This window comes from Sturnira hondurensis, unplaced genomic scaffold (assembly GCF_014824575.4).
Source record: "Sturnira hondurensis isolate 20B ecotype Veracruz unplaced genomic scaffold, ASM1482457v3 Scaffold0022910, whole genome shotgun sequence".
Taxonomy (NCBI): domain Eukaryota; kingdom Metazoa; phylum Chordata; class Mammalia; order Chiroptera; family Phyllostomidae; genus Sturnira; species Sturnira hondurensis.
The window spans coordinates 11,568,999-11,590,741 of record NW_028095541.1 but is presented as its reverse complement, the minus strand read 5'-3'; the positions used below and the strand labels follow the sequence as shown (position 1 = coordinate 11,590,741).

Below are 21,743 nucleotides of genomic sequence, written 5' to 3'. Positions count from 1 at the left end.
AACCTCGCAGCTTTTACAAAAATTAACCAAGAGTCATGAAATTAAATGTAAAATGGAACACTTTAGAAAAATAGAAGAAAATGGAAAACTTCTGCTTCATGAAAGAGTCTGTTAAAAGTATGAAAAGATATGCTACAGAATGGGAGAAAATCATGCAAATTGCAATTCTAGAATATTGAAGAACTCTCAATATTCAACAGCAAAAGCACAAACAGTTCAATTTGGAAATGGGCAAAAGATGTGAAGAGACAATTCACTAAAGAAGATACACAGATGGCAAGTGAGCACACAAAGACAGTCAGCACCATTAGCCATTAGAGAAATGGAAATTAAAACCACAATGAGACATCCCTACCCACCTATTAGAATGGCAAAAAGTAAACAATAGTGAGAACACCAGTTTCTGGGAAGGGTCACTCACCCACGTGGCTGGTGGGAACGTAAGAGGCAGAGCCACTCTCGGGAACAGTTTGGCAGTTCCTTAGAAAGCTAAACATGCCAAACCAAACTAGCAAATGACTCAGCAATTGCACTCCGGATATTTTTCCAAAGAAATGAAAGCTTATTTTCATACAAAAGCTTGAATACAAAAGTTCATAGTGGTTTTATCTGTAATAGACCAAACCTGAAACAACTCAGATGTCCTTCAACAGATGAATGCTTAAATAAACAGTGGCATCTCATGCCATGGAATAATATGAAACAAACTTTAACACACACACCAACCGACCTGCATGAATACCTAGGGAATTATGCAGAGCGAAAGAAAGCCAATCCCAATAGGCTAGATGCTGTATGATTTCCATTTACACAACATTCCCTGAACAACAACATGGTAGGACTAGAAAACATAGTCGTGGGGTCAGAGGTTAGGGCTGGGGGTGAAGTGGCTCTCGAGGGCACCGGGAGGCCCCTTTGCTCTGGATCTCTGTTCCACTGACTGCACCAGTGCCAATATCCTTGTACTGGGACTAGTTGATCATTTTGCAAGATGGTACCATGTGGGTGGGGATGGGTAAAAGGTACACGGGCTGTCTCTGTATTATTAATTCTTATAACTGCATTTGAATCTACAATTATCTCAAAATTAAAAGTTCAAACATTAAAGAAAAAACTACTTCTAATGAAACTTTCAAATGCAACCCATTTGTAAATAGGCTACTTAACTGTAATTGTACTTTAACTAAATCTCAGTAAATTTTCCTGTCATCGACGCCGTCTTAAGAAATTCAAATTGGAAATGTTTCTATAAGAAAGTCATTGATCCAAAGTAAAATGTTTGATACAAAGTTAGAAATGAAAGCATCATTTTCCAATTAAAAATGTCTACTTGGCAGGTGTTATGGGTACGTAAAAGACCACCTTTAACACCCAGGGTGTCTCCTATAATAGAGCAAGATTCCTCCGCACAATTTTCAGGGGTTCAGTCCACTGCCCAAGATGACTAATTTTCAAAATCTGACCTACACTTGAGAAATAACAAGAAAACAGCTCTCTAAAAAAGCAGGGAGGCTGGACCATATCAAATATAGTGCTACCATAAATAGTATAGAAAACAAGTTTTCAAACTCTGGAGTTTTGGAGTCTTACAGGTTGTATACTTGAAAATAAAAACACAAGGTACAAGTTTGGCCTTCCAAGTGGTAGGAGGAACCAACTGCTATGTTTCAGTGCCTATATCCTCTCAGAATCCATAGAGCCTAGATCCAAATACTGACCTGTCCCCGCTGAGGGCCAAACTAGCCTCCTAGAAACAATTAGCTCTGGGGACGCCGGGGAGCACACAGAGGACACACTGTCCTCTCACGTCACTGGATGATGGACAGCTGAGCGGCCAGAACGTGCTCCGACCTCCCTCATCCCACCCCACAAGCTCCCCCAGCCCACTTCCCCCTGCAAGCACTTGCCTGCCTTGTGTCTCTTTTTTAAATTGAATTTATTAGGGTGACATGGTTAATAAACTTATAAAGGTTTCGGGTGTACAATTCTATAATACGACATCTGAACATTGTATGTGTTCACTACCCCAAGTCAAGTCTCTTTCCATCGACGCTTATCCCCCCTTTACCTCCTTCTGCCTCCTTTCCTCTCTGGTAATCCCCATACTGTTGTCTGTGTCTGGTTTTTCGTTTGCTTTTTGTTTAATCTCTTCATCCCTTCACCTATTTCACTCAGCCCCCCAACACGCCTCCCCTCTGACAGCTGTCAGTCTACTCTCTGCATCTGTGAGTCTGTTTCTATTTTGTTTATTAGTTTATTGTGTTCGTTAGAGTTCACATATGCGTGAGATCATATGGTATTTGTCTTTCTCTGACTGGCTTATTTCACTACTTTGTTAGTTTATTTTATTCATTAGATTCCATATACACATGAGATCATATGGTATTTGTCTTTCTCTGACTGGCTTATTTCACTTAGCATAATACTTTCCAGGTCCATCTGTGCTGTTACAAAAGGTAAGATTTCCCTCTTTTTTAGGGCTGAGTAGTATTCTGTTGTGCAAACGTACCTCCACTTTTCATCAGAATTCATCTTCCACAATTACAATCTTCCCTCCCCCAGTTTTCTTTTGCTCCCCTATCAGTTTTCCAGTTGGGTTCCAGCTCCCTCGCACCCAGAAACTGCTGCCCACCAGGACAGGCTCTCCCGGAGGACTTGGCCTCTCCAAGGCATCTGATCCGACTACTTCCAACTTCATGGAGCACGCTCTCTTGAAACACTTCTTTGTCTCTCTCCACGCCCTGCTGACCCCTCCCATCCTTAGTTGGTGCTTGGCCCTTCCTTCCTTTCCTCTCCCTCAAATGTCTATTTCCCAGGACCCTGACCCTGGGCAGTCACTTTCTTACCCCACCTCTGCCAGAGTGAGTTCTGCCACACCTGAGGCAGGATTCAGGATGGTGGTCATTTCCTGGGGTTCAGAACACTAGCTATATCACAGCAACGTGGTGACACCCGTCCTCTCACATTATGACACGTGTCCCTGTTTACCTAAGTGACCACAGTCTCACTCAGGCTGGTCACTTCCATTCCAGCCATCACCCAGTCTTGCTGCCTGAAGCGCAGGCTTCCCCACTACTTCCACCTCTCCGTAATGCTCTCCCTGCCTCTTGCCAGAGCCCCTGACTGCCCCCTCAACCTCCGACACCTCCCCAAACCCATCCTCTCCACTGTGTGCAGGATGCCTTGCGCCCAGCCTAACCTGGCACATCCCTCCCAGCCCAAAGCTCAGCCCGGGCTCTGGCAGCAGTTCCGCGAGAGGGCCTGGTGCCTGAGGGCTGGGCAGCCAGTCAGTGCTCAGTGATAAAGCTGCTGGACAAACTCTTCAAATTAAATGTGCTTGAAGAGTAAATGTAAGAATGTCCTTCTAAAAGAGTCACTTTCGCCCTCTTGCACTTAGAGATTCATCAGTGGTAGAAAAAAGGATTGAGTGATGACCCAGAGATCATTTCCTACGGACCAAGATCTGCCGTGACTGCCTTTTAAAGGGGGGATGCCAGTAGTTGTGATGTCACGAGGAATTTTAACGCCCCGCTTCATTACCAACGCCCCATGTGGATACACTCAGAGTGTGTGACACAGGAGGAGAGCATCCATCACACATGTCCCGGTGAGAAACAGAGCTGAGAATGCCTGGCCTATTGGAGATGCCAAAGACCCTGGCCTCTGTGCCTGAGGGCCTGCCTATCTCTTCAAGCCACGTACCCCACCAATCCTGCCCCCAGCAGGTGACGGTGAGAAACCACAGCGATCACAGTGGTTGTATGCCAGTGCGCTCTTCCCTTCCTTCTCATTTAGAAATCCCCTAATCCAGGGGTCCCCTACCCCCAGGCCATGGACTGGTCCCAGTCCGTGGCCTGTTAGGAACTGGGCCACCCAGCAGGAGGTGCGCCACCGGTAAAGCTGTGCTCGTATTACCGGCTGAGCGCCTCTGGTCTCCTGAATACCCGCTTCCCCCTCCGTGGAAAAATTATCTCCATGAAACTGGTCCCTGAGGCCAAAAAAGGTGGAGGACTACTGCTAATCATTCTTTATGACTCAGTTGACATTATTTTACCTATAAACCTTTCTTTGATATGGTCTATGATTTCCAGCCTTTATTCTCTTAGCGCCCAGAAGCCAGGGACACCATCACACCTCTATCCACACAACCTATCAACCAATGTCTGCCACTCAGTAAAGGTCATGAATGTTTGTATATGGAAACTGACAACCAGAATCAAAATAGCTTGCAGCTCGTTCTTTTTTTCTTATTGTAATTCGGCAACAAAATTCTCTCTTTTTTTCAGATTTGATTAATCAATACTTAATACCCCTCTGAAGTTGGAGAGTGACACATTGGTTCTTCAGCTTACAGGCAGAAAATAAAATAGATACAGCCAGCTTGGGTGCTTTTGGGCACCAGCCTCACTGCTCACCTTTCCCGTGGAGAGTACCTCTCTCAGAGGAGGGCTGATGTCCAAGCCCTGGCCAGCACCGTCCGTGCGGGGAGCAAAAGACAAAAACACTCTCTGTCTCACTGCTGCTGCCTTCTGAACAGTTCCGCTTCCTAAATGGCAATGGACTTGAGCAATCATTAGAAGTATTTTTTTAAGCTGCTCATTCCCCGAGGATGGGAAGACCTGGCAACTAGGACCTGTATACATTATGTTCTAACTCCTGCTATGACAGGACAAGACTTGGAATAATTTCATTTCATTCTTTTTTCTTTCCCCATAAACTTAGAATTGTGGCATCTCTAAGTAAAGACAGGGACATGCCTTAGTCTCCTTATACACACACTGAATACACCACTCTGAGCCTTCTGCACCATGGACAAATAATGTTGTTTCTGGGTAGTTTTTTGAATAAGCAAAAAAGGGGGGATATTATTTTTGGTCAACATTATTTTTCAACCAACAAATTTCCCCTCTCCCTGATAATCTAAGTCGAACAAGCAATGAGTCTGTCTGTCTGTCTGTCTGTGTCTCTCTCAAAGCTCATGAAGAACTTCACTGGCTTTAGATGACAATCTTTCAAGTCTCAAGGTCATGTGTAGGTCACTGGCTTAAACAACAGATGAGCAAGCCAACTCTTTTCTCCCAGGCTGCTGCTTCAAGAACATGGGTGTGTAGCAATGCTCAGCATGAACAGAACTGCTGGCCTCACAGTCAAAATGAAATGTGAGTTTGCCAAGGGGGAGCCTGGACCGCGTTTATGAGTCCTGGCTCCAGGGATGCAGTCTCTCGCACAGCTGGACCAACATCACATTCCTGGACACCAGACTCAGAGTCTTGAGAGTAATCAGAGATGCACAAAGAATGACATGATCCATTTAGGCCACTATATATCTCAAAATATGGGATTTCTGTCAATTTGTCACATGGCAGAATCACAGAGGTTCTCAAGTGGGAACATGACTTTGAAGTGATGCAGCTGGTGGAGTGAGGACCTCCTGCCCCACAGAACACCCTGGAGGCTCTTTCCTTTCCGTGCTGTTGTTGACACAAAGCTTTGCACCACAAGTAGTTTCTTCTGCTGATCCCAAACACCAAGAGGGAATGGAATATTCTTACTCCTGAATGAAAAATACAAAGAACCTCTGTTTGCTCTTCAAGAGTGTGTGAACAGGCAAATATCTGCACCATGTCACAAAGGAGAACCAGGAGCAATATCCAGACCTCAGAGAGGCACTGGGAGCAGGGAGGGCCTGGGCAGCTTTCTCTGCAAGAGTGTTCCCAGCCTCCATGAACCAAGCCACCCCAACCCACCCACCTAGGGTTGGAGGCACAGCGCATGCACTCTCCTGCTCAGTGTGGGTCCCCTTGTGAAATTCATTCTCATTTTCTTCTGGAAATAGAATCCTAAGTGAGGGCTGCACACTTGGGCCACAGTACCAGTAATTTACAAAATGGAACTGCTACGTGTTATAGCTTCAAATGTACATGTGGCCCCAACTGGGGCTCCTGGCAGCACAGTTGGTGACTTCCTACCCGAAGGTTTCGGCAGTGACTCTTGTCTTGGGACAGGGGCTACAAGACTGAGGAGAAGGGCACTGTCTGAGGACCAAAGTGTGGGAGAACGAGGCGGGGGAGGAGTCCAACGAGGGGTGGCAGGGAGTGCTGTGAGGGAAGGGAGCGAAGTTCAGCAGGATGAGTAATTTCTGGGGTAGGTGGAAAACACTAAGAACTAAAAGGTTGAAAAGAAAATAAAGCTAATTAAGTTTAGCTTTATGAAATATTTATTTCATTTTCTCCTATTTCTCATTTAGCTGCATCAAGTAAAAAGTTGATTTTAGTCTAGAGACCAAAAACTGTATATCTAGATTGAGGTTCCCAGAGCCCCATCCAGTTCTAGACAACGGAGACTCTAATCCAGAGCAAAGTGCTGCAGTCTCACCTTCACGAAAGACAAATGGAGAGAACCAGCAGAGAGAAAAGAAAGGAGAGAAGAAAGGCAGGAAGGGGGTCCAAGGAGAGAGAAGTACGTTAACACAAGGCATTCTGGAGTGAGAATTAGCGGACAGTAGTGCAGTAAACAAAGATTAAAACGCTCGATCCAACACAGGTTCAGTCTGTAACAGATAAATCCTTCAAAGGCCCTGACGTTATCTCATGGACTCCTGAGACCATGTTATCAGCATGTAGGAAGAAATCCGTTCAGGGCAATCTATGGAAAATATAAAGGCAGTGGACAGAGTACATTGTATCAGAGGAAAGACAGGAAATAAATAGGCAAATACCCCTCAAACTACTACACTTAGTTCTCCCTGCTCCTCCTGACCCTGCTCTCGGCTCTCTCCAGCCCAGGTTCCTACAGCAGTACCACCGCCCACCCCAGCAAAGCGAGTTCCAGGAGAGCAGAGACTGCGTCTGTTTTGTAGATGTTTGTTAAACTCCAGTGCTCAGGACATAGAAGGGCTCAATTAGTATTTGTTGAAAGAGCAGAATGAATAATACATAGTTTAAAGGAAGAGAGCCAGAACACAGAGGTTTTTCAAAGGCTCCTTGACCTCTCTCTGCTCCCACCATCCTGCAAATTCTGCTCACAGGCCCTGCTGGCTTCAGGGTGACTGCCCCACAGCCCGAATCATTTTACTTCCTTCCCAAGTACCTCTTTGAGGAAGATTTTCCCCACTACGCAGTGCCCGATTTCAATGCAGGACTCCCTTGCACATCTCTCACGCATTCAGACCTAGACACAGCCTCACTTAGGGAAGTACACTGCACCTGGGCCAGGTGCATGCAGAGGCCCTGCCTGCAGCCTCCGAGGTGAACTAACTGAAGGCAAGATCACAACAGGCCAGCCCTAAGAGTTTTCTGATGATGGCCAAGTGGGCAAGGTCAGTCCTTTTTGCCCAGCAACATGACACTGCTCTCTATACCAACAAGTATTTCAAATCCCTGGTGCACAGTCAGGATATGAGAATTAAAGTAATCTAATCTTGCAGAGGAAGAAGTATGAATCACCATTACACAGTCTGACACAGAGCAGAATGATTAATCCCATGCAGCCCTGAGGTTAGGGTCCATGGTGATGGCTCCTGTGGGCCACAAACCAACTGGGGGCACCCACCAGCCAACCTGGGAGAAGTCGGCCGCCCAGGGGACAGGAAGCAAGGAGCAGCAATGTTGTGTCCTCAGGGCTACACTTAAAGACTGCTCGTCCTGAGGGAAACCCTGTGACCGAGGGAGGAGCGGAGGGGCAGTTTCCTTGCCTCTTCTCTGTTCTGGCTGGTGGGAACTGCTTCAGCTCTGAAGCTTACTCCTAAGTGGGAACTGTGCAATCACAACATCGCAGAAAATGACGAGAAATCCCAATTCTCTCCAGAGGAACACAATAGAATATGCACAGGACAAGCAGGACAATGAAAAACAAATCCAGTCAGAATGCTCTCCTAACCACATCACAGAAACATCCAGTTCTAAAGGGAGGTCTTAGCCTTTTCCTACGACTTTCAAAAAGACCACTGAAGCTCCCAGTCAAGAAACCACAGTCCCAGTGGGCTCAAGGAGGCTGGTCGGGGCGCCCGCAACCCTGGACCAGCCCTTGGCGTTCTTTCCCTTTTCTTTTGCACAGCTGTGTCCAATTTTCTGTCCTTAGGGTTTTTAAAGGAACATTTATTCTAGGGCCAGGAGTCTCAAGTTTTACAGTTATACAACGCCCTCTCCCAGAGCCAAAGAATGTTTGAAAAGCCTAAACCCGGCAAGAGAATTAGTAAAAGTAGCCAAATGAAAGTGAAAAGTTAAGGCTTGTTCCAATTTATATTCAACCTCTTACTTGATTGTATTGTACCTTCTGTTGCCCTACAGGACGTTTGCTACCCAGTTTTGAAGCAAATACAGGTGTGGTTGCAAGCGCGTGTGTGTGAGAGAGTGAGAGAGAGAGAGGGAGAGAGAGAGAGAATTGAGAATAGGTGAGGAATGAAGAATTCTAAAGGTAGATTGATAGTCTTCCATGGTTTCTATTTCCTGTTTTATGGTAAACTTTATTATAAATAAGGCCTATATCCTACATGGAATTTAATAAAAGATCACAAAGAAAGATTCCTTTATGAGTTTTATGTGCTTGCTTTTCCTATTTAGAGAAAGCTAGATAGTAGATTTTGGTGGTAGCACAGCAGTTTAAAAAATAAAACGATATTGTTACGTAAAAAGTCAAATTATTGGCACTTTTAGTAGGAATGCTGCACACTAAGTACTCTATCAAACATCCCGAAATCACCACCACACGCACACCAAAGAGCGAGCGTGAGGCCCCATGCTGACCAAGTCCCTAAGCGCAGCCAGGTGGAGTTACTGCAGAAAAGACAGAAGCCCCATACCTGTCTCTTCTGTTGCTCTCTCTTCACATCACCCGGAGTCCCACATCTCAAGGCAACCTGCCGAGGCTGTGCCTGCACAGGCTCATGAACATCACTCAGACGCCGTCCCAAACCCTGGCCCCCTGTTTCCTACAGCCCATCCGACCTGACAGACAAAGCACAGCACAAGCTCCGGGGCCTGAGGTCTGTGGCAGCGCACACCACCCACAGGAGAGGCCTGGCTGCGCCCCAAAACAAACAAGGAGCCTTCTGAGAAACAAGCAGTCTGCACAGATCCATCCTGAGCAGAAGGAACCCAATCCATCCTCCTGCACAAAACGAGCTAAAATGTTGTCAGTAGCACCTGCTCAGCAGTCCAGGTCTCAGAGACAATCAGGAGACCCTGACATTGACCCTGTCCGACCCTGGTCATGACCCTCCCTAAAAGCAGTTAGCTGGAAGCAGGGCTGAACAAACCTGTTCTTTTTACACATACTTTCCTTTGCTCATTTAATATCAAATTGAACCACAAAGTGTTTTCCTAAAAGTGATTAAAAAATAAAATCAAGATACGAAAACTTTCCATTAGCACAGCCCTGGAGGCAAAATAACAGGTTGAGGTTCAAGTGATCCCCTGCCCATAATCACACTGATTCTCCGGTGACTGGAAGCTGACAGACGTTAGTACCATTCCCTGCACCCGGGGCAGGGGACAGCTGAAACGGACAGCACTCTGAAGGCACAGCTCGTTTTCAAGCTGCTGATTTCCTGTCTCCTTGTGGATGACAGACAGTCTAGCTTCCAACCAAATGGGACAGGCTGCAAATACAGTTTTCTCATAATAATGAATTTAACACCCTATGGATCTGCGCTCTAGAACAAATTAAGATGCTTCTTTCAGAGGAAGAATGTTTTAATGAAGTATTGAAAATGCTTCCCTTAAAACCCCCAATACATGCCCCCTCCATATACAATAAAACGCAACCAAACAACAACCATATAATTTTTTTCACAGCCCCCCCGCCCCTCCAGCACACACACACGAAAAATCCTTATAAGGAGCCTTTAACCAGGGCTTGAAAACAAGGATGTTTTCTAATTTTGTGCCAAGCCAGTTCAAAAACAGTGGATTTTAAAAATACTCTTTTATGATAAGCCATTTACATGCCACGTAATAAAGAGCAGAAATGTGAGCTAAAACACTAAGAGGTAACTTTAAAAACGTGACTCACCAGACAGTGTGCACGTGCCTGCATGCACACGTGTACACACCCTCCCTGTAAAAGAAAAGCAAACAATGTTTGGCCTCACACAATGAGCAGTCAACAGACATGTGCTCAAAACGTGATTTTTGCCCAAAATATCCGATGGGCTTGAGAGCCTAAGCAGCGGTCCACCGACTCAGGAGAAAGAAAGGGAGGAGCTGTTCCTCGCTCCAGGAGCCGCTCCAGCTGCACTGGCGTCTGAAGAGATGGGAAGCCCCGGCCGGCACAGCTGGACTTTGCTTTATAAAGACTGAATCTGAAAGTGTGCAATGCCCTTCCTCGTTATTCTGATTTCAAATGAAGAATTTAAAACAATTCCACCTCAACTTCAAAAAAGCACATTAATAAAATTCTTTCTACTTTATCACAAAAGGAGATAAAAACGTGAGAGAGAAAACCCAAAGAATAACCCTCTTCACTCCCCTCCTGCCCCAGCCTTACCTATAGGTTGGCAGCTCCCCATGGGCAGCATCTAACCCCTAGGAGCTGGCTCCAAGGGAGCGATGCCTGCGAACCCCACGGGCACTCCCACTCCCTCTCCGGCGTCTCAGCAGAGCAGGGAAGGATCCTAGGGCAAGTTTCACCTGCTGCCTCACCGCTCTCTCCACTTGAGCACTTCACATCCCGCTTCAGCCCACTCTGACCTGGGGTCTGCGCTCCCGAACTACGACTCTTCTCTAAGTCACGAGCAACGCCTGTCTTGGCAGTCCAAAGGACACCTGGGTTCTCTTCCTGACCTCGAGATCGCACCCGTGCTGTGGACCCCTCCCTCCTTATCACGTCTGGGTTCAGTGACCCAGCACTGGCCTACTTTCCCTTTCCTTCTGGCTGGTGCTCCTTCTGTTTTCTCCGTGGTTCTCTTCCTCTTCCCACCTCACCTTAAGCCTTGTCATTCTCATTCCCTCTCCGTCTCTCCCTCTTTCTCTCTCTCCCCATTTTCTTAGTTACCTGTGGATTTAGTTATCATCTACATTTTACCTCCAGTCAGTACTGTCCTTCTGAGTTCTCCAGGCACATTCAACTGTCTACTTAAAATCTCTCGTTGGATATTTCACAGGTACTCAGAGTCAGTTTGTCTACAACAGAAGTCTGGCTTTTCAAAGCTGTCTCCCCCCATTTAAAAACCAAAAACTCCGAAAACCAAGAGCAACTCCCAGTCTTTTCTCTCCTTAGAAGCTGCCATGGTCAAATTTGGGGGGTCATTGTTGATTCCTCCCTGGCCCTTGCTCCAGCGTCCCATCTATCACCGCCTGCTGACAGCCCCACCTGCAAAGCACACCCTGTTTGACATGTACACCAGTTCTACTGCTATAATTCATATGCCACACAATCCATCAATTGAAAGTGTATGATTAAATGGTTTTTAATGTAGTCATAGAGTTGTATAATCATTAACAAACTAATTTTAGGCATTTCCATCACCCCCCCCCAAAAAAAAAACCATGTGCCCATTAGCAGTTGCTCTCAATTTTGCCCTGAACACTCCAGTCCAGGCAGCATTAATCCACCTTCTGCCTCTGCAGCAGATCTGCCTGCTCTGGAAGTTTCACGTAACTGGCAGCATACAATATGTGGTCTCTTATCTCCCACTTCTTTCATGTAGCATGTTTTCAAGATTCATCAATATTGTAGCATGCCTGAGTTCTCCATTCTTTTTATGGCTGAATAATGTCCTATCCTAGGGACATACAACATTTTATTAGTCCATTCATCAAATGATGGTCATTTGGGTGGTCTCCATTCTTTGATTATTAAAATAACACTGCTATGAGCAAGTGCTTACATTTACACTTTCGTACAGATGTAAGGTTTCATTTCTCTTGGGTAAGTATCTAGGAGTGGATATGCCGGATCATAAAGTACGTCTGTGTTTCCCTGTATAAGGAACTGCCAGACTGTTCTCCAAAGCAGTTTCCTTGGAGAGATCCTGCATTTCCACCAGCAGTGTATGAGAGTTCCAGCTTCTCTGCATCCTCGCCAGTACTTGTTACTGTCTGTCTTTCATGCTGGGTTAGAAATAGTATCTCTCTGCAGTTTTGATTTGCATTTCCCTGATGACTAGTGATATTGAGGATCTTCTCATGTACCTATTGGTCATTTGCCTATCTTCTTTGAAGAAATGTCTATTCATATATTTGCCTATTTTTTAATCCTCACTCAAGAACATGCTTATTTATGTTTTTAGTGAAAGGGGAAGGGAAGGAAAGAGAGGGGAACATCAAAGCAAGAAACGTCAATCTATTGCTTCTTGTATGTGCAAGCATGCCCCACCCAACCAGGTACCAAAGCATAACCTAGGCATGTGCCCTGACTGGGACTTGAACCCTAGACCTTTCAGTTTACAGGATGATGCTCCAACCAAGTGAGCCGCACTGGCCAGGGTAGATCTTTGCCTATTTTTAAATTGGGTTATCTTCTTATCATTGAGATGTGAGAGTTCTTTATATATTCTAGATACAAGCTTCTTATCAGATTACATGATTTGCAAATACTCCTATTCTGTGGACTGTCTTTGTACGCTCTTGATAGTGTCTTTTGATATACAAAAGTTTTTAATTTTGTTGAAGTCCAACTTATATATTTTTTGTCACTTGTGCTTTCGGTGTTATAATTAAAAAATATTTTCTAAGCAAAAGTTATGAAGATTAACACCCCTGTTGTTTTCTAAAGAATTTTATAGTTTCACTTCTTACATTTGGGTCTTTCTTCCACTTTGAGATCATTTTTTAAAATCTAGTGTGAGGTTTATTCTTATCCATGTGGATATTCACTTGTCCCAAAATCATTGTGGCACAGACAATTCTTTTCCCATTGAATTGTCTTGGGATATTTGTAAAAAAAATCAATTATCATAAATGTATGGTTTTATTTCTGGTCTACTAATTCTGTTCAAAAGATCTGTATGCCTGTCCTTAGGCCAGTACCACAATGTCTTAATTACTGTGGCTTTGTGTTAAGTTTTAGAGTTGGGAAGACTGACTCTTCCAATTTTGCTACTTTTCAAGATTCAGTGATCTATTCTGGGCCCCTTACATTTCTATATAAATTTTAGAATCATATTTTAAATTTCTGCAAAGAATCCATCTGAGATTTTGACAGAAACTATACTGAATATATAGATAAGTTTAGAAAATATCACCATTTGAACAACAGTAAGTAAGACTTTCTCAAGTCTTTGAGAAATGGAATATTTTTCCATTTCCTTAGATTTTCCTAATTTTTTTCAATTGAAGTTTTGTCATTTTAAGTTTTACATTTCTTTGGTTACATTTATTGCTAAGTACTTTATTATTTTTCATGTTATTATAAAAGAATTTATTTTCTTAATAATTTGAGATTCATTATAAGTGCAAAGCACTACAATTAATATTTGGGTCCTGCAATCTTTCTGAACTTGTGTAGTTCTTATAATAGTTGAGTGGCTTTCCCATGGACAAGATCACGTCATTTCTGAATATAGTTTTGCTTCCTCCTTGCCAATCTAGAAATCGTTTACTCTATAGTCTTTCCTAACTGCCTTGGCTAGCACTCCCCAATACCACCCTGAACAGAAGTGATGACAGCTGTCTTGTTCCTGACCTTCAGGGGAAAGCTCTCAGTCCTTCATGGTCAAGTACAATGTTAGCCGTGGGTCTCACACATGCCCTTTCTCAGGTTAAAGCAGTTCCCCCCATTCCTAGTTTGTTGCTGTTGTTTAGTTTTGGGCTTTTTTTTTAACTCATGAAAAGGTACTGGGTTTTTCAAGTGCTTCTCTGCATAAATCACAGACCTTTGCACTGCTTCTCTATCTGCATAGCTCAGTGTTTCTCACTCTTACAGGAACCTGCCGCAGAGCAGTCCTGGACCATCATATTCAAAAGTCTCCACCCACCACTATCTCTTCCCCAGTCAGCCTATCCTGTAATCTTCAAAGCACTCTGCCATGATCACTGTAAGCACAAATTTGGTAACACTTGTATATTATGCTTAGTAATTGCCAACATGTATTCATCATTTTAATCCTCAAAACAACCTTACTAGGTAGGTGCTATTATCACCAATTTACAGATTGGAAATTAAGAGGTTAAGTGTCTTACTCAAAGTCATGCAGTTTATAATTGGCAGACTCGGGATTAAAGCCCAGGCCCCCTAGCTCCCTAGACCATTCTCTTAAATACACTGTCATGCCTCTCAATAATTGCTCTCCCTTATTTCTTACCTTATTTACTATCTATACACCCACATCACCAGTCTCATTTATTGTTATAGTGTTAGACTCGAACACCACATATGGCTGGTGTTCAACAAGAAAAAAGTCCCACTGGGCTCTGATAAACACTGGCAACTGCACACCCCCACGGAGAGAAAAAGGCTCGCTGGTTTGGAGATCCTTCAGTAAGGAGGACTGTTTATCTTTAGCCCATGTTCTCCAAACTCATTTGAGCACAGACCTATCTTCCTCCACCTGTCCCCACCGCACTAACAATCTAGGGAACACACTTGGAGAAATACGGCCCCAGAGAGGCAGTTCTGAGAGAACAGTTCCTGGAAGGGCACTCCCTCGCCCCTTTTTATGGCCAGGTCTGGTCTCATTTACAAAGTCTCACTTACAGAGTCCCTGAAATTTCCCTCACAGCCACAGCTCAGTTCAAAAAGAAACCCCCAATCACAGAGGTAGCTTCAATTTTCTCAGAGCTCTGATTTGCTGAATGTGATTCAAACAAATTCACCCTTCATAACATTCTTTTAACTATTCTCAGAATGCAGGCAAAACTGCGGTTAACAGTTTTGTTAACCACAAAACCGTTGTATTTCTTTCCTGAATACTTACTGCAATGCCAATATTTAAATCTGGCTTCAGATGTAGAATAACTTCAAAGTGTTCACAGCTCGGCTCTCTCAGTCTTCAAGATCATCTACTCAAACTCTCTCTGAAAAAGGAGCAAGAAAAGAATTCTACTTTTAAATCTAAGAAGAAAAACAGCAAATAACATAAGACAGCCACATGTATGAGCAAAGCAGGGCACACTGCTGTGATTAATTCTCTGCTTGTAAAGCACATCCTTTCAATCATTTTTTTTACATCAGCAACTACAAATCATAGGTGTTGGTTAGAGCATCTTCTTCAACTTCATAAAAAATCATTTTTAAAAAAGACCCTTTCTCCTTTATCTTAAACGCTGAATAAAGTCATTTTTATGTAACAATTCTCTAAAGTCTAATGGTTCTGTGGTGACTGAAATTTTATATATTTGTTCTGAAGGTAAGAGTTATCTTGGGTAAATATGAGTACTTTCTAAAACACAGACTTACATCAGATTCAAACAAGAGGCTTTGGGGAGAGAAGCCTTATAACAAAGGGGGACTTGAGAGGACCAAGGAGAACGGGTTGGAACTCATCACATACAGCCACAGGAGCTGACAAAAGCCCCATTTCTTAGAAAATGAGACAGTGGGTAAAAGTGTTAGGAAACTAGAGTAACTGGTCTTGGGTGCCCAGATTGACCGGGCCGGAACTTGGTCCTGCCATTAATTTCAGGGCAACAAAATTTTCAACATTTATTTTCCTCTAAGGCTGGGGCATGAAGGAAAACCTCACTCCTACTGAAAGTACACCAGACTAGGACTAAGACACACATATACTGGCATTTCCCCTTGCAATTTTCCTAGCCGCTCTAATTTGTATGCAAGATGACTCACATGGTGATAATCCTTACACCCTAAGTGGCTGAGTGCCAGTGCAGAATTCTGATGACTCAGCCCGGGACAGGGTGCCCATGCACACAAGCACGGCTCCGGCCCTGAGGTCCCAGACCACAGACGGAAGCCCCTAGTGAATTAGCTGGTTAGTCAGTTAGTGGTTAGGGTTGACCTTGGGAAGTATTTTACTTTAAGCTACTGAGGTGCTTCCTTCCAGCTCCTCCCAATCAAAGCCTATTCAGAACTTCCTGGCATTACCTTTAAAAAGGTCACCTCAGGAAAGAGTTTGCTCAAGCACAGATGGCCCTAAACTAGACAGCAGCCAACGACATGCCAACACCGTAAAGGACCAGAACTGGGACCAGTTCTCAGTTTTGAGAAGCCCGTGGGAGGCAAGGTGTCAGAGCCTACCTTACCTTGTGTTGCAAGAATGGGCTTCACCTCCAGAAGCCCAGGCTGAGGCAGCTTATGAGGAATCGGCCTATTGCGTTCAGAGGACCGAGGGGAGCTGACCAGTGTGAAGTTCCCACAAAGCGAGAAAAACACATCAGTGCCACCGCTGCTTGGTTAAATTCAGCCAGCCACGGACTCGCGACCGGAAACCACATAGGTGGTTGCGGTAAACACAAACTATTGTTTCAAGTAGGTTGTTTTTGGTGCCAAAAATAAAGTCGTTTTCCCTCCTCTCCCATAACTCTGTTTATTACTAAAAAGCTTTGCAGACTCGTGAACTGGACTAGACCGATTTAAGCCTCTGTTTCCTCCAGGGCTCCTCCTCAGGATACTAAATTGGGGAAGAATTTGCCTGCTTTGGACAAGGGCACTCCTTGTACTGACCACAAAAGAAAGAAAAAAGGAAATCATTCAAAAAGAGAAAAGGCTAAGAGAACCAGAAGACTCTGAGCGCTGAGGGCTGGGCAGGTCCGCGCACCACTCCCTCTTCGGAGAGAGGGCCGGGCTCTGCCTAAGCTTGCACCTCTGCCAGGCGTTGGCCCCGCCCCTCAGTCACCCTCTAGAGCAGGGCTCTCACACTAGAGTGTGACGGATGGTTGACTGGGGCTCTATAACTGTCAGAAAGAAGAAAATCTACAGTGCAGCTTGGGAGCCCAAGGACCCAGAAGGTGTCTGAAACTTTAGTTCTAGGATCCAGGTTTGCCCAAAGACAAGGGGAAAACTGCAGTCTCTCAATGACAAAACTTCAGAATATAGTTATTTACAGGAAAACAAAACAATAAGTCAGCTTTAATACACTTAAGATAGCTTGGGAAAAATAAAAGAACAAGACAACAATCAGGGGAGAGTCCAAATCAAGAGACAGGTTGAAGTTTAATAAACTGGTTAAACCTGTAAAAAAAAAACAAAACCAAAAATGGAAAAAAACTCCAAGGAAAACAGGGCACTGGGGAAAGATGACTCAATGACTCAATCTGCCTGTGCAGATGCTGACCAGTCCCTATGCAAAAACTCTGACCCAACTTTGATTAACTCCAGGCCACCTGGAGGGAAGACATGCCAGAGAAACATACTTTTACCTTCACGTCTCAAAAGACTTAGGTTTGACAGGAGGTGCCTCTGAGGTGCCCACAGTGAAGGGATACTTCTGGTATTTTATTCACACTTAACTATTACAGTGTCAGGTGGCTCTAGGTCCAGAGGATTTAGCAGGGTCTCGTCCCCCTCCACCAGGTGTCCAAAGGTCCTCCATTAGAGACCCTGGGGACATGGCTTCCATGAGAACTACCTTTTTCTCTGGCTACCTGCTCCTATCTTTCTTTTCCTGGATGCCTAGGGAAAGGAAAAGAAGTTCTTCAAGATATTTGCCCAGAGCCCTGAGCACTAACTCCCAGAGCCATAGGCATTGCCTCCCACTCTCATATAAATCTCAAGATACATTTCAGGATTCAGCCAGATACCTCCAGGTTCCACGTGGCCTTCCCTGACTGCATAATGTCTTCCTCAGGGACCATTCTCTGTCTTGAATCTGTGCCAAATATCTGATTATAAATGATCATTATAGTTAATTCTCAACAACCCAGGGTTGGACCAGCCATAGCAATCAATCAATCAATCAATCAATGGCATAACTGTTCTTATTATTTAAATATCTATAATAACAATAAAGTGCCTTCAAGTCAACAAAACCATATACCTACTAGAAGATATCCAATGCAAAAGAACCTATGCACCCCAATGTTCATAGTAGCACTATTTACAATAGCCAAGTGCTGGACACAGTCTGAGTGTCCATCAGTAAATGAGTAGATCAAAAACTGAGGTACATTTACACATGCAGCAGAAAGAGAAAAGGAGCTCCGACCTTCTGCACCAGCATGGATACAGGTGGAGAGCACTATGCTAAGTGAAATAAAGCAGTCAGTGAAAGACAAATACCATATGATCTCACTTATACAAGGAATCTAATGAACAAAATAAACTAACAAGCAAAACAGAACTAGAGGCATAAAAACATGAAACAGATTGACAGTGGCTGCAGGGGAGGGAGGAGGAGGATAATGGTGGAAAGAAGAAGAAGGGACTAGTCAAAGAACATGTATGAACGACCCATGGACACAGACAATGGTATGGGGATTGACTGTGGAAGCAGGGAGGTGGGCTGGGCAGAGGAGGGCAAAGGGGGGAAAACTGGGGCAACTGTAATAGAATAACAATAAAAAAGAAGGTGTCCATTGGCTGGAAACACACAATAACCCACAGATGTCACCATAGGTCTGTAACAATCTAGGAGCAGCCCCGTTCCATCACACCTCAGACATGTACTTACTACACTGGTGCCCAAGGTGTCACTCTGTTAGCGTTAATTGCAGGACCACACAATTTGATGGGGAAACTATTAGTAAGTGACTAGGCTGTCAAGTGTAGGAGCCAAGGTTAGAGGCGAATGAGCAATGACCACAGTGGGAATGTCCCCTAGGAGATAGGGCAGCAGGGACACTATGGGGAGGGTCTCCCTTCAAAGATGGCTGGGCTCACTGCGGCACCTTTAGGGAGAGGAAAGGGCAGCTCTCAGTGACACAGAAAACTGCCTAGGCTTCACTGTAATAGTTGGGGGGGGGGGTTATAGAAGCTTGAAATAAAACAAATAATACAGCATATTCAGAGTATTAACACCAGACCATTTTATTCATCAAGAAATTATTAGGAGATTTTGTGTCCCTGAACTATGATGATTGTAATATTTTTATACATTAGGATAGTATCCACAGAACAGTGAATATTTTCCTAAGTATTGGATTTTTTACTAAATAAATGTTGATAGTCTTCACTAAGAGTATACTAATGCGCATGTCAGGTACAAGTTGACTGTAACAACTTCTTTTATACTCTACTTGTCTTAATCAAGAGTTCTCTCTATTTCATATGTAATCATTTTCCCTCTAAAACGACTGAGTTTGTATGAGCCAGAATCTTATCTTGTGTTGCACATTTTTATTATTTCATAAGCATGAATCCAGTGCTCAACGAATAGACGCCCAGAGACTAACCGAGTTACTAGTGGGCACAGGGCCAACGTGTTCCCCCGCCCGCCCATGAGGGCTTCTGGCAATCAGCACATCGCCAGCTGCAGGAAGATGCTCACAATTGAAATAGCAACTGACGTGGGGACACATGACGGAGAGGGAGCTAAAATAAGCCCCCAAGTCCTCCCTGGTGAGATCCAGAAACAATACCACTCCTCTGTCCTGGGGGATACCTCCCCATGGGGACACATTTCTCACTTTATGGGCTTTATGCCACTACTGGATGAGTTTCCTGTATTTTGCATTACAGCTTAGTTTCTTAAAAGGTGCTGTCAGGTTCTTCTACATTTTCAAATATGCTCCTACAAAATCCTGGGAGGTTTTCTGTTTCAAAATGCAAAGTATGTGGGTATTATCCAAAAGTACAGGTGGAAAAATCAAGTTAATGAACAAAATTCTCAACTTTAAGTTCTCTCATCATTTTTTTTTCAAAATTTGTGGTGTCTCCTACGACTGGTCTAATAGCAACCACAAAATGAATAAACAAGTAGCAAGCAAACATTGAAGAAAAACTCCTGTGAATATAATTTTATATTATTTTTAGCATTCAAACATAGTGTCACTGACTGAATGTTTGTATTCTCCCCAAACTCATTTATTAAAATCCTAACCCCCAGTGAGATGTCATTAGGAGGTGGGGCCTTTGGAGATAATTAGGTCATGAGGCAGAGCCCTCATGATGGGATTAGTGCCCTTATAAGTAGAGAACAGGGGGACAGCGACCAGAGGGGAGAGGGGAGGGAATTCCAGGGGAAATAGGGGAGGGATTTAGAGGAACAAATACAAAGGATACATGGACAACAACTAAGAAGGGTGGACATGGGAGGGAGGGGGAACATGGGGGTGGGTTGGGATGGGAGTAATAGACAGAAAACTGTACTTGAAAAATAAATAAATTTAGAAAAAAAGAAGGGACAGAAGAAGCCTGCTTCTTCTTTCTGCCCTCCACCATGTGACAACACAGCAAGAAGGCAGCTGCCCGAAAACCATGAAGTGCGCCCTCAACGGTAACTTAATCTGCCAGCACTTTGATCTTGGAATTCCCTATTTCTAGGACCATGAGAAATGAATGTGTGTTGTTTAAGCCACCCAGTCCATGGTACTCTGTTAGAGCAGCCCAAACTGACTAGGAAATATGGAAACAGACAACTTTATACTTAGTAATTAAGTAGATAGATGGATAGATAGATAGATAGGTAGGAAGATAAATAGATGTGTATACAGGTACATATATATATAAAATATATACATATATGTACACACACACACAGAATTGTCCCTTCTTATGTGTGGGGGATACACTCTTAAGACCCCCCGGTGGATGTCAGAAACCACAGGTGGTACCAAACCCTAGACAGACTATGTTTTTTCCTGTACATGTAAAGTTGAAACTATTCTTGCACTTGGGGGCCACCGCATCAAGTAAAATAGGGGTTACAGGAACGGGAGCACTGTGATACTGGGACAGTCAATCTGACAACCAGGATGGCTACTGACTAACGGGAGAGGAGGATACGCAGCATGGAGATGCTGGATGACAGTATGACTCGTGTCCTGGGTGGGACCAAGGGGCATGGCGTGAGATTTCCTCACACCACTAAGAACAGGGGTGCACAATGTAAAACTTGTGAACTATTGATTTCTGGAATTTTCCACTTACTATTTTCAGACTGTGGCTGACTGCAGGTAACTGACACCACAGAAAGCAAAACTGTGGGTAAGGGGGCCTTGTGTACATACATGTATACATATACACACATATATACATAGATGAGGTTTGTCCGTAAAATGTCCAGCCATTGCTAATATAATGAGAATGGTTTGTGTGACACTGATGTAACCTGGCAGCCAAGGAGAGTGGAGTTGAATGCACATGTGTGAACAATGAGGACTTCACTGTACTAGTCTGTGGGGGTGGTAGACACTGTTGAGAGAGCATGTGTACTGTGTGGCCATCTCATTCAAAATGACTGAGTGAGTGAAACAATGAATCTGCATCAAATTTTGCATTAAGCTTGGACATTTCTCCCTGGAAACTATTCAGATGATTCAGAAGGTCGCAGCTATGGGCAACTGGTGATGGGCAGCTTCACTGTGACAATGCACCTGCTCATGCATCACACCTTATGCAGAATTTTTTGGTGAAACATCAAATCACCCAGGTGACTCAGCCCCCCTACAGTCCAGATCTGGTGCCCTGTGACTTCCGGCTTTTCCCAAAACTAAAATCACCTTTGAAAGGGAAGAGATTTCCGACCATCGATGAGATTCAGGAAAATACAATGTGGCAGCTGATGGTGACAGGGAGAACTGTGTGAGGTTCCAAGGTTCCTACTTTGAAGGGGACTGAGGCATCATTGTCCTGTGTACAATGTGTCTTGTTCTTCTTCAATAAATGCCTGTATTTCTCATATTATGTGGCTGGATACCTTCTGGACAGACCTCACATACTAGTATGTGTAATACCCAAACCCATAATGT

At 44.1% G+C, this 21,743-nt stretch overlaps 1 protein-coding gene across 1 annotated transcript in view; it reads right to left on the bottom strand.

Annotated features, from left to right (window-relative positions):
- SVIL (supervillin) overlaps positions 1-14,881 on the bottom strand; it is a 155,392-nt gene extending 140,511 nt beyond the window's left edge. The window contains exon 1 of the mRNA XM_037037053.1: positions 14,855-14,881. The gene's annotated coding sequence lies outside the window, so the exon portion shown is untranslated. The remainder of the gene's footprint in view (positions 1-14,854) is intronic.
- Between the last annotated feature and the right edge of the window lie 6,862 nt (positions 14,882-21,743).